The following is an 11541-nucleotide window of genomic DNA, read 5'->3' on the forward strand; positions in this document are numbered from 1 at the left end:
CCCTAATGTCCTTCCTTTTGCTCCGGAAGCCTGTGATGTCCATCCGACCGCTCATAGCGAAAGTTCCGTCGTAGAGTTTAGCAGTGTGAGCTTCTCTGACTTAGAGTGTGGCTGGAGGAAACTTTGTTGAGATTTTATTTGAAACACTGCTGGGTAAGAGCTTTCAAGGAGAACATCTAGAGCAAGGTTCAGAAAACAGCTCATGAAAGTGAAGCAGCAGACCTTGGGGAGAGAAATGGAGAAATTACTCGGTATAATACAGATGAGAATAAGAAGCCTGCATTTATTGAAAGACGTAGAGAGGCAATGAAAAAAATTAAGGTTCAGAAAGAGAGACAACTGAAATAAAAAGAGGTAACTTGCATTTGAAAGGGAATTGAGTGAGTACTCAGAAGAATTTTTGAAAATTGCTTTCCAGTATTCCCAAGTGTGGACTGGGTTATTGGTTCAAGCCATGCTTTTATGCCAGATTCCAAAATTAAATTTTGCACAGAGCGTTGTCTAATAGAACCCACAGAACTGTAGTCACCAACCTAAGACTGGGTCTTTCAGGTTGTCACGTAACTCTCTGTTCTTTCACCTGCTCTAATCAAATGGTGAAAAGGTTTAAGTCTGGGAGATTTCTACCTCCTCATGACTATAATATTCATAGCAGACTTGTGAGTTCCATGAACATAGGTATACCTATATTCAAAAAATAAGTGCACTCCAAAGCCAACTCATCAGTCTTTCCATTTATCCACTCTTGCTTTTGCTGTTTCCTTCTATGAATGTGGATAACCAAGAGCTGACTTTAGAAACTGTTTACATTTTGGCTTCCATGCCTCTGGAGTAGGATGAAAATATCTAATAATATTTTTCCCCTGGTGGTGAGATGTCAGACTGTATTTGCACAGTCTGCATCTCCCAGGCTGGTCTGGAATGTTGGATAGCAGTGTTGCAGAAAGAACAGTGTGTACACACAGAAATGCAGCCTTCCCTAATTGACCCCCTCGGACCTGATGTATGCTTTGTTCCTCAGCTTCTTGGTACTTAGGTATCCAGTTTGCATTCTGTTCCACTGCATTTTGTACTCGCTTATATACTGTATTTTTGTTGGGCTATTTTTCCCCTCATAAACAGATTTTTTAAAAATCCGATCTGTGAAAATAAATAAATTAATAATAAATACTGCCATGTTTGTCTTGCTTTAAAATTGTAAAGGGTAAACTATAAGATACTTCTATCTATTTAGTTTTCCGAATACAATTAAAATTAAAGCTGACTTGCTAAAATTGAATTTACACTCAGTTTTTTCCGTTGTACAATTCTTGAAGAAAAGACACTAAACTTATGTGTTATGTAACTTCATCTGCCCTGTGAGCCCTCGTACAGGCCCTGCTCTAATTTCTTTTTAGACCTCCCTACTGGAGGAGATGCTTTGCCCCTTTGTCCCTCAGGACACAGTATTGATGGCTTCACTTCTAAAGGCAGCTATCAGAAACCAAAAATCATAGACATGTGGATTTTCTTAGAAGCCTTTAATGAAACTTGGGTTTTCACCGCTCATACCAAAATAAGCAAGGGAAAAAATAGAAATCAGCCCAACAGTACTTTAAAATTGATTTTTGTATTTATCTTCTAATGCAAATGCCAAAGAAAGTGCCTGCTTCCTGGGTTTGTTTAGTTGTTTTTTGCCTGAGGTATCTTCATGTCAATTTTTGACCCACAGCACTTTCGACTGCATAAAGAACTCTAAACATAAGCATTGGTAATAGAAATGCTGACACAACCCAACTGTCACCCCTGGAATATGTCATTGAATGTCTGCACACATGCCAGGATCCCGTACTTGGGGTAAGTGAAGAATAAGGCCACTGTTCAGTTTCCAGAGTCTAACGGGGAGAGTATGGAGGGTCGTGCCCTCTGTTTCTCATCTCCCACCCTTTCATCATCTCCCCCCACACACACCGTGCCCTGGGGAATGGTCACAGCTTAATTATCTTTTCTTCCAAGGCCAGTTAGACCTTCAGAGGGTACAGTGTGTGTTGCCATCACTCATGCTGTCATGAGACTCTTGTGATCAAGTGTTTTCAAGTCCGTAGAGAAGGGAGGACTGACAATGTTGGGCCAACATAACATGAAGAGTCTGTGTACCATCAAATGCGAGCTTGGATCTTGTTTCATCAGGGGAGGAATATGATTTTCACAGCAGTCTGGTGCATTAAGAACAATATACAGAATCACGCAGTGAGCCTGTTATATTTGACTCTGTTAATGGGATTTACGTATGGAACATCAGTTTCCTCTACAGACATAATTGAGTACATATTTACCGTGATATGAAAACTGCAAGCATATGTAGGGTGTGTGTGATGTTAAATTTTAAGAAACGTAATGAAGAGGAAAATCAGAGAAAACCTGAAAATATGCAAATAATGAAATTATTAATTTGAATTTTTTGCTCAAGATGTATGTGAAGCAGCTATGCCCTCCATAATACTCTGTGGAAATACAACAACAAATAGATGATTTTAATGTGTTACCATCGTCCTTTTTGGATTAATTTTTTAATAGAGCCATAATGCCTGAAGGGCAGTTCCTAGGGTCTGGTGTGTGGTTCAGGAATGCTCTGTCGGTTACAGCTTCTTCCCTCAGGGCTCTGAGTGGTGTCTGGTGTCAGTAGGTCTGAGGGCCTCTTGTATTTCTTAATATCAAGGGAGTAGGGTGTTTTCCCCCAAAGCCTGGCTGACGGTTACTCCTGGGGAAAGAAGAACAGCCGGCCTAAACTGACCAGAAATATCTGGAGGCACGAACACCTCGTTAGTGGAGGTCAGCAGGTCAGGCGGTAACTGCTCAGAGCATCATTCTTGGGCAGCGGTGGGATTACCATGGTATAAATTGGCTTCGGGGGACAAATCGATCAACCAAAAGAGGTTTAACGATTTTCAGTGTTCAGTTACAATAAGGGTTCCGACTTTCTGGATTCAATGAGGGGATGCGTGGCAGTCGACTCTGCTTAATTCTAGGCTGTGCGTCCCCCATCCAACCCCCAACACCACCATTTTTTGTTCCCAAGGCTGCCTTAGCCTAAAACAGCTTTTGGTCTTTGCTGTCTGGGAGTTAGAAATCCACAATGGCAGTGAACATTTCTCTTTCTCCTAGTGAGCCCGTCGGCTTTGTCCTCTCCTATTCTTGGCCTCTTTTTCACTCTTGCACCAGTGACACCTCGGGACCCTCGCAGCCTCGGGGCGCCTGGGTGAGATTCCTCCCAGACCATCCGTGAGCTGCGGGTCCAAGCCCAGCGCCCCAGCCTGCCTCGCCTTGCTTTCTGCTTCTGGAATACCACCCACCTGCCTGCCCACAGAGGGAGACAATGAGACTAATGAGAAAGGAATGGGAACCAATGGGGAAAAATGCACTGAATGTTCTGGACTCCTTGGAGAGAGGTGTTTGTTCAGGGCATTATTCATATTTTTGCGGGGAAGAGCAACATTGATTTTTTTTCATCCAAGAGCCATTCTGCCTTTGCACGGAGTCACCAGAGCACTGAACCTTCCTCTTTTGTAAATGGGCAAAGTGCCTCACCCATGACCTAAGAGCACGGGCTTTGAAGCTAAATTTTTTATTTCCAGCTCCAGGCATGAATTGTTGCTTCATTTTGCAGGTGACTGGGAGATCTTCTATTCACTGGAATCTGTCTTGGGTAATACTGCATTATTTTAAATTTTCTCTCTGGGGCTTGGTGTATGAGTTCGCCAATGTCAAGCACATACTCCATTACGCATAGAATGCTCTGCACGGGCTCCAGGCTGCAAACCTACCATGCTGCTGTGTTTAAAATTTTCCTTTGCAGCCCAGCCAATCAGGTGTCCGACTAAACCTTGAAGCCAATTCGTGTGTTTCACAGAGCCAGGTGCAGAGCTGCCAGCTAGCGCCTGCAAGTGAGTTGCATTGCTCTGATGGGATCTGCACATGTTTGGCTCTATATGAAGATGTTTTCACTTGACATGGAGTCATCTTTGGTCTTGTTCTCCAACCACTCCACTAAGCAGACACACCCACACATGTTACCAATTTGATCCGCTTTCGGAGGAGGATGGTACCTAGTCTTTCTCTTCCTGCTGCTAATATTTATGCTGATGCCCCTTGGGAAACTGTATTCTCCCATCCAAAGTGCTTTCAGAGGGGAGAGGACCACAAATCTTCATTATTATCAGGGCATTTTCTGATAACACTGCATGTCTAACCTAAATTAGCCCATAAAGATTTATTTGAGAATTTTGTGCTTTCTTTTTCAAAAATATGTTTGAAGATGGCAATTTTTCTCAAAGAAAGAACACACCTGAGTTCCTGTAATTTGGGGACTGAAGACATGGACTCTGGTCCTATAGCTCTGCAGCTAATGAGCTGTGTGCCTGGGCAAGACACAGCCTTTTCTGAGCCACCTGGATTCACTGTTCTCTAAGGAGCATGGAATCTATAGAAGCAGCACATAGACCTAAGTGTAAATCCCTGATCCACTTTCTATTAGCAGAGTGACCTGGTGGAAGTTTTGTAGCCTCTCTTTTGGTCTCCTGACCCATAAAATGAGTATAATAATATGTACCTCAGAGGGTAATTTGAGGAGTTTAATGATTTCATAGATACAGATATACTAGATTAGTGCCTGTACACGGTAGCTTTTCCAAAAATGTTCATTTTTACTTGCCTATCTCTTTGGCTTTGCTGGTTTTTTATTTCAAGTACTATACAGATATTACAACAATAAGTGGACTTTTTAAAATAATGAATACCAATACAGTTGACCGCTGAACAACGGGGGTCAGGGGCACCAACCTCCATCCACCACCCCACCCCCCAGTGGAAAATCCTCATATAACTTCATAGTCAGCTTTATGCAACTTTATAAAGTTGTATAAAGATTTAAATTCTGGCTCATATACTTACTTGCTGTGTGGCTTTGGACAAGTTATATAGCCTCTATGAGTCCTCAGTTTCCCTATCTGTAAAATGGGGATCGTTTCACTTCACACAATTGCGGTGAGGATGAAATAAAGTGATGCGTGTAAAACATCAAGCATGGTGCCTGGTGCCTAACTCCACAACTGTGCACATAACCGATTTCTTTTCACTAAGCCAGCGATTCTCTACTTTGGCTGTTTCTTGGAATCACCTCTGTAGCTTTTACAACTCCTAATGTCCAGGCAGCACCCCAGACCATCAGACTTTCTGGAGGGGAGCCAGGCAACAATTTTTTAAAGCCCCTCTGGTATTTCCATGTCCAGCCAAGGTTGAGCATCCCTGCGCTAGATGCACCCTGTGTGTCTCAGCCTGTCTACACGGGCTCAGCAGGAGCACAGCTCAGGAAGGCGGCAGGACTGAGGTCCAAAGGGTGGTGTGGGAGGGACTCTGGGAGCTGCTGGCAGGGCCGTCCCCAGGGTCTGAGTGATGTTAATCACCCTGGGGCCTCTCCTTTTCCCACAGCATTTTTATCTAAGTGAAGCCAGCTTAAAATGGAATTCTGGGGGAGCCTAGAGAGGAATCATGTGCAGAGCGGGCAGCTTAAGGAGAGATGGTAAGCAGAAGGGGGAAGAGAGAGCAAAAGGAGATGGTGAGAGCAAGCTTACACCCGCGGGTCCTGACCGAGAAGGCTCTCTGACCTTCAGGACAAGATAGCCAGAGTCATCTCCTTCTCCTCCAGGAGTCAAATCATCAATGGGAAGTGCAGTGTGGTCAGTCCCAGAACCAGCAGCAAAGGTGTCACTGGAGAGCTAGTTTAGAAGCGCAGACTCTCACACTCCCCCCACAAATCTTCTGAATTAGAATCACTAGGGGTGGGGCATAGGACTATGCATTTTAACAAGGTTCCCAAATGATTACATGCTCGTTAAAGATTGAGAAGCACTGCTAAAGCGAAAACAGAACAAGCTTTAGAGGCAAACGGTGCTTCTGAAAGAGTTCTAGCTCTTTCACTTACTCTGTGATCTTTGAAAATTTACTTAACTTCTCTGAACTCCTGTTTCCTCATCTGTAAATTGGGAATGACAGAATTTACCTTAATCATAGACTGCCAAGGGAATTGTGGATGGAATACAGGGGTTCCGTGGACTTGGATAGGAAAAAAAAGTCATTTTTATTTTCACTAATCTCTATCTGAAATCTAGCATGCCCTTCAATTATGAACATAGGCAAGAAATCACAGTAGTATTAGTAGCCCATAACTGTCAGCAGTAGAAATCACAGATATTTTCATATCACACTACAGTTCTCTGCAATTAGATATTTACAGTATCTCTACATATCATTTGTGTTCATCTACTTCAAAATTATAGTTTTTAGACTTGCCAGATCTCAATACTTAATGTATTAATAATGAGGCACACACATTACTCTATCATAAATGTGTTTTAGTTTTATAAAAACTAATTTATTTTAAACTAATTGGTTTCCTTTGTAATTTTATTTTTTATTGCCTGCATTTGAAAACTATTCTGAAAAAGGGTCCAGAGGTTCAAGGCACAAAAAAAGTTTAAGAGAAGCCTCTCTTGCCTTGCAAGTTGTTGTGATGATTAAACAATGGAATCAGATGTGTCTAATACTTGGCAGAGACACAAATAACAGCACCCTGATTGCCCTCCTCCGCATCATCCATCATCGTGTTTGTCCTCAACCTGGACCAAACCGTCCTTCAGCCTTTTCTGGCGGTCCATCAGAATGTACAGTGTCTAGTTAACTTCCCCCACAGGTATTTTTCTAGCTAGTTCTGGTTTTATTGAATGAGAGTTAGTGTTTACTGAATGGCTGCTCTGTGCCAGAGAGGTGAAGTAAGCTGTTTGGAATCACACAGCTGGTAGTGGGAAAGGTGGCATTCAGCCTCCACACTGCCATGCTATGCCTACATCCAGGCGTAGGGGCACAGATGAAGGGCTCCTGCATCCTCCTGGTTCAAGAAGGCAACAGGGGGTTATCATCTGGCTCACTAAGCACCTATAATCTCTTAGTTCTTGTACATTTAATAAACATTTATTGAGCACTTACTATGTGCCTGGCTCTGTGCCAGTTGCTAGGATACCCAGCTGAGTAAGTCATGAGCCCTGCCTCTAAGAAGACGCTATGTGCTCTGGAAGCACAGAAAGAAAACCCCTAACCCAGCGGGGGCAAAATGTAGAGACAGAAATGAGGGGAGGGTCCCCCAGTCACTTGGGTACAGTGTGAAGTTTAAAATGGTTAATTTTACGTGTCAACTTGGCTGGGCTATAGTGCACAAATATTTGGTGAAAGGTTATTCTGAATGTTTCTGTGAGGGTGTTTTTTTTACCTAAGTCTAACATTTAAATTGGTAGACTTTGAATAAAGCAGATTGCCCTCCATAATGTGGGTGGGCCTCATCTAATCAGTTAAAGAAATTAGTATAAAGACTGACCTCTCCTAAGCAAGAAGGAATTCTGCCAGCAGATGACCTTCACATTTGACCTGCAACATTGGCTCTTCCCTGGGTCTCCAGCTTCCTGGCCCACCCATCAGATTTTGGACTTGCCAGCCTCCATAATCACATGAGCCAATTACTTAAAATAAATCTCTCCATATATACATACATATCCTTTTGGTTCTCTTTCTCTGGAGAACCCTGACTAATACAAAATCCAACTGGAGCAGGATGGAGGAATAAGGCATCTCTCAATTATATCTCCCCTTCAACAACAATTTAGCATCCATCTACAGACAAAAGTGCTTTATGGGAGTGGTGGGATTCAGCATCACACAGCAAGGGACCCAGGAAGAGTCTAGCCCACCCATGCATCAGGGTCCTTGGTCCTGCCTGTGAACCCTGAAGTGGTTTATGAACTGGCTAGAGCTCTTCTTGGCCACAGTACAGGAGCCCCTGATTTAGACAATCACCCATGGGCAAGAGAGCCTTAGTGGAAGTCCAGTGGAGAAGGTCCAGGACATCATTGGAGCAAACAAATCAGATTGGATGCATTAGAAGGGGTAAGAGAACCAAGTTGACTTTATCCCATCAACCACCACCCCTGCCCTGGGTGGGCACAGCTTGGGGCCAAGAGAGCCCTTCTTGGCCTGTGATTTCCCCCCCACAGGGGAAAGTGAGAGCATGTGAATGAGCGTCTGGCTTCTCCAGCTGTGCAGGATGCTGCCACAGAGGCCCAGTTCTCTCTCACTCCATCCAGAGTACTGAGTTGTGAACTGCACAACTAGGGGGCTGTGAGCAGCTGGGGGGACAACATGAAGCTCATAGGTCTCCAAACAAATTCGACTAAAAAAATCTCTTCTTGAAAACATATTATAATGAAACTATCAAAAATCAAAGACAGAAACTTAAAAGCAGCAAGAGAAAAGAAGCTCATTGCTTTCAAGGGAACTTCCAAAAAGCATCAGTGAATTTCATCGCAGAAACCTTGCAGTCTAGAAGATAGTAGAATGATATATGTAAAGTGCTGAAAGGGAAAACAAAAAACAAAAAAACTTGCCAACCAAGAATACTTTATCTGGTAAACTTGTCCTTCAGAAATGAAAGAGGGATAAAACATTCCCAGACAAGCAAAGGCTGAGAGGAGTTCATCACCACTAGATCTACCTTACAAGAAATGCTAAAAGGAGTTTTTCAAGCTGAAATGAAAGGATGCTAATTAGTAACTTGAAAACATGACAAAATACAACACACTGGTAAAAGTAAATATATAATCAAATTCAGAATATTCTAATACTGTAATATGGTAGTGTGTTAACCACTTAACTAGTAAAAAGGTTAAAGAACAAAAGTGTTAAAAAATAACTATAGCTACAATTACTTGCTAATGAATACACAATATAAAAAGAGGTAATCTGTGACATCAAAAACATCAAAGGGGGAATAAAAAGATAGAGTTTTTGTGTGAGATCAAAGCTAAGTTGTTAGTGGCTTAAAATAGACTGTTAGGGGCTTCCCTGGTGGCGCAGTGGTTAAGAATCCACCTGCCAATGCAGGGGACACGGGTTTGAGGCCTGGTCCGGGAGGATCCCACATGCCGCGGAGCAACTAAGCTGGTGCACCACAACTACTGAGCCTGTGCTCTAGAGCCCGCGAACCACAATTACTGCGCCCACATGCCACAACTACTGAAGCCCGTGCACCTAGAGCCCGTGCTCTGCAACAAGAGAAGCCACTACAATGAGAAGTCCGCACACCGCAAAGAAGAGTAACCCCCACTCGCCACAACTAGAGAAAGCCTGCACGCAGCAACGAAGACCCAACACAGCCAAAAATAAATAAATAAATTAAATAAATTTTAAAAAAAGAAAACAACTGTGAAAATGATTTATTTAAAAGAGAAATAGACGGTTATATCTATAAGATGCTTTATGTAAGCATCATGGTAACCACAAAGCAAAAACCTATTGTAGATACACAAAAAATAAAGAGAAAGGAATCATAATGTACGATGCCAGAAATCATCAGTTCACAAAGGACAACAGCAAGAGAGGAAGAAAGGAACAAAGGAACTACAGAACTGCCAGAATACAATTAATAAGATGCCGTTAGTAAGTTCTCACCTATTGATAATTACTCTAAATGTAAATGGATTAAAGTGTTCAATCAAAAGGCAAAAAGTAGTTGACTGGATAAAAAAATGAGACTCAACTATATGCAGCCTACAAGAAAGCAGCAATAACTATACTTGTATCAGAAAAAGTAGACTTTAGTGCTTCCCTGGTGGTGCAGTGGTTAGGAATCCGCCTGCCAATGCAGGGGACACGGGTTCGAGCCCTGGTCCGGGAAGATCCCACATGCCATGGGGCATCTAAGCCCATGCGCCACAACTACTGAGCCTGTGCTCTAGAGCCCGTGAGCCACAACTACTGAGCCCGCACACCACAACTACTGAAGCCCACGTGCCTAGAGCCTGTGCTCCACAACAAGAGAAGCCACCGCAATGGGAGGCCCGCGCACTGCAGTGAGGAATGGCCCCCGCTCGCCACAGCTGGAGGGGGCCTGTGAGCAGCAGCGAAGACCCAACGCAGCCAAAAATAAATAAATTCAATAAATAAATTAAAAAAATAAAAAGTAGACTTTAACTCAAAAGCTGTAACAAGAGAAAAAGAAGGTCATTATATAATGATAAAGGTGTCACTTCATCAAGAGAATATAAACAATATATGCAGTCAACATTGGAATTCCTAAATATGTTATTAAGTAAATACTAACAGGGAATTCCCTGGTAATCCAGTGGTTAAGAATCCGCCTTCCAATGCAGGGGACGCATGCTTGATCCCTGGTTGGGGAACTAAGATCCCACATGCCACAGGGCAACTAAGCCTGCACGCTGCAACTACTGAGCCTGCACGCCGCAACTACTGAGCCCACGCACCTGAGCCTGTGTACCGCAACTACAGAGCCCACATGCTCTGGAGCCTGCGCGCCGCAATGAAAGATCCCACAGGCCACAACTAAGACCTGACGCAGCCAAAAATAAATAAATAAATAAATATTAAAAAAAAAAAAAGCCACATGCTTCTATTCAGGTTTCAATTAAGATGCTATGAGATTCAAGTAGGATAAGAAATGAGATAAAAATTGGAACTAAATGTTATTTATTAAAAAAAAAAGCAAATACTAACAAATCTGAAAGGAGAAATAGACAACAATAAAATTATAGTAGGGGATTTCAATACCCCAATATATCAATAAATAGATCATCCAGATAATAACCTTTGCATATATGATCAACTAATATTTAACATGGGAGCCAAGAATACTCAATGGGGAAAGAATAGTCTCTTCAGTAAATGGTGCTAGGAAAACTGGATAATCATATACAGAAGAATGAAATTGGACTCCTATCTTACACCACTCATAAAAATTAACTTGAAATGGGTTAAAGACTTAAACATAAGACCTAAAAAACCATAAAACTCCTAGACGAAAACAGAGAGAGAAAACTTTTTGGCGTTGGTCTTGGCAATGATTTTTTAGATTTGACACTCAAAGCAAAAGCGACAAAAGCAGAAATAAACAAGTAGGATTACATCAAACTAAAAAGCTTCTGCACAGCAAAGGAAACCATCAACAAAATGAAAAGTCAGCCTACCAAAAGGGAGAAAATATTTGCAAACCATATATCTGATGAAGGGTTAATGTCCAAAATATATAAAGAACTCAAACAACTTGATAGCAATAAATAAATAAATAAATGTTTAAAAATAATTTAAAAAATAAATAAAAATTAATTTTTTTTTTTAGAAAAAGGGACTTCCCTGGCAGTCCAGTGGTTAGGACTCTGCATTTCCACTGCAGTGGGTGCGGGTTCGATCCCTGGTTGGGGAATTAAGATCCCGCATGCCGCGGAGCGTGGCCAAAACATTAAAAAAAAAAACTTATTAAAAAGTGGGCAGAGTTAGACATTTTCCAAAGAAGGCATACAGCTGGCCAACAGTTTCATCAGGGAAATGCAAATCAAAACAACAATGAGAATCACTTCACATCTCTTAGATATCTTCAAAAAGATAAGTGTTGCCGAGGATGCGGAGAAAAGGAAGTCGTTGTGCACTGTTGGTAGAAATATA

The sequence above is a fragment of the Eubalaena glacialis genome, chromosome 16, assembly GCF_028564815.1.
Source record: "Eubalaena glacialis isolate mEubGla1 chromosome 16, mEubGla1.1.hap2.+ XY, whole genome shotgun sequence".
NCBI classification, from domain to species: domain Eukaryota; kingdom Metazoa; phylum Chordata; class Mammalia; order Artiodactyla; family Balaenidae; genus Eubalaena; species Eubalaena glacialis.